Raw genomic sequence first — 2859 nt, 5'->3', positions numbered from 1 at the left:
GGGGGGGGGGGGGATGTTTGGGGTACCAAATAGTTTAAGTAGGAAATTGACAAAAATATAATAGTTTAAGGGGTGTTTAGGGTATTAACTCTTTACTTTATGATCCGAGTACATTTAGATTGTAATATCACCCTTGAAGAGTTGCCCGCTGTATGCGGTAAAACTGGTTAGTGACAATTGAATGAATGAAGAAGTGGCATGTGGAGCTGAAAAGACATGTAGGATGTAAAGCAGGGAATAATCGATACCTGTTGCAAACATGTGACCAGTGCTGAATGAATTCCAAATACAGAGTAGTCGATAACAAAGATTCATAATATTGACATCGAATAACTGTCAATGAGCAGCCGTTACAGAGATTATATGCATTTATAGATAACCGTTATGCAACGATTTTATTCTCATTCAAGAGTAGATTTAATTGGGGACCATGTCTCCCTAAATAAATCTATAAATAAGGTTAGCATCATTTGTAGAGAAAAAAATATTCTCTACACAAAAGCTACCTTCTGCTCTCAAATTTTAAAATTATTTACTTTCCTTTGTTCTTAATAGGGTTCATACTACTACTTCCGGTGAAACTTATCATACCAGCAGGCTTGTATTTCTTTAAATTATCTTTACATTCTTGATTTTATTTTTGTTTATTATATATTGTTGGATCAAATTAATTCACTTATTCATACACTACGTTATAAATTCAACTGTACCGTTCTACCGGTAAATAACTTGGCACCCATCGTGGGGCATAGACAATTGTGTAATTGCTTTGACCATTCATATGTTACTAACAAATTTTGATTCCTTTCTTAGCAAAAAAAATCAGATATGGCAGCTAAGAGAAAAATCAAATTATGATGGGACTTCAGATCCACAAGAATAGATCACGACTTACACTATAGCAATAAAGGGAAACGACCTAGCCCGACATATGATCGAATCATTTTGTTGAAGAAGTTTGTCAAAACCCTAACTTGGTATTCTGTCTTACCTAAGCATTATATTATTTCTTTTGAAATGCTTGCAGATTCGTTTATCAAAGCTCATGCTGGAGCAAGAAAGGTCCAGGCAAGGAAGGCGAATATATTCAGAATATCCCAAGGAGAATTTGAACTATTGCGAGAGTTTGTGATCCGGTTTCAAAAGAAAAGGATGTTGTTGCTAGCAGTACCGGATAAGTGAGTAGCAGAGGCATTTACAAAGGGTCTCAACCTGCTCAGATCCGATGCCTCCCAAAAATTGAAGAAAAATTTACTAGAATTTCAAGCAACCACATGGGCAGATATTCATAATTTTTATGAGTCAAAGATAAGAATAGAAGATGATCAACTTGGTTCTTCGGTGTCTTCCAAAGGATAGAATCGTGACCGGAATCAAGACATATATAAAAATAATTTTGATGAAGATCAAAGGTCCTCTATAAGTCATTTTCAACCTTATGAGAGGGTCGATGGGCATGAAAATAAAGGTTTTCAGTCATCAGATAGGTTTGATTCTGATAGAAGGGCGGATCATGGTCGAAGTAGCACATTGTTGCAGGAGAAAGATACGTCGGGGTCCCGAGATTCAATATATCCCAGATTATCTGACTATAATCTTAACATCAACTTGGTAGAATTGGTGTCAGCATGAGGAATATTAAAGAGGCTAGGTCCCCGAAACCAATTAGATCGGATCCCAGCCAAAGAGATCCTAATCTATGGTGTGAGTTCCATGAAACTCATGGCCATAGGATTGGGGACTGCCGACACCATCATGAAGAAGTAGCAGTACTTTTGAAGAATGGTCACCTCAGAGAACTTTTGAGTGACCGCGCCAAGAAAAACTATAGGAGAAACCGGGATGTTGCAGAAACATCAAAACCAGCTACAGAGTCACCTCGGAATGCGATAAACATGATCTTCTGAGGAGACAAAGTAAATGGGGTGATATTTTTTGCAGCAAAAAAGACGAAGATATCGGTGACTCATGGCAAGAGGATCCCAGAGATCTCAAAAGATGACATCACCTTCACTGAAGAAGATGCTGATAGACTTCTTCTACCGCACAACGATTCTTTGGTAATTTCTCTTAATGTTTTAGATTTTAAAATTAAACGTGTGTTGGTGGATCCAAGAAACTCAACCAACATCATATAATGGAGAGTTTTAGAGCAAGCGAAGCTGACCGAAAATATAGTTCCGGCAACAAAGCTTCTGGCCGGTTCAACTTAACAAGTGTCACAACTCGAGGAGAAATTTTGTTGCCCACACATGCCGAAGGAGTAATGAAGACCACCATATTCGAAGTGGTAGATGGCGACATGGGCTCTAATGTAATCCTTGGAAGGCCATGGACACATGAAATGAAGGTTGTGCCTTCAACAAACCATCAACTATTAAAATTTCCAACACCAGAAGGTATCAAGCAGGACATCAACCGGCTAGAAGGGAGATGAGCACATTAACCATTTCCACTAGCAAGGGGAAAGAAATAAGTAAATAGAAATTACAGGAACTAGTGCCTTCTTCCATCTCAATTGAAGAGGATAAAGACGAGGAGTCATCAGAATTATATCAGGTACCAGAATAAAAGATGCTACCAGATCAACCGTAGAAGATCTCGAACAAGTGGCTTTGTTCAAAGAATTCTTGGAAACAAAATTCCACTTAGGAATGGGGTTAACCCCCAAACTCGGGTTAAAATTATGGATTTTCTAAAATCTAACAGTGATTGTTTTGCATGGCCGCATTCAGATATGATAGGAATTCCATGGAAGGTGGCAGTCCACAAGTTAAGTCTGGATCCAAACTTCTCTTCGGTAATGCAGAAGAAGCGATCGATGGTGGAGGACAGGAACAGGTTTTTCAAGGAAGAGAT

Source organism: Nicotiana attenuata, unplaced genomic scaffold (assembly GCF_001879085.1).
Source record: "Nicotiana attenuata strain UT unplaced genomic scaffold, NIATTr2, whole genome shotgun sequence".
In the NCBI taxonomy this organism is placed as follows: domain Eukaryota; kingdom Viridiplantae; phylum Streptophyta; class Magnoliopsida; order Solanales; family Solanaceae; genus Nicotiana; species Nicotiana attenuata.
Note: the sequence above shows the minus strand (reverse complement) of the source record.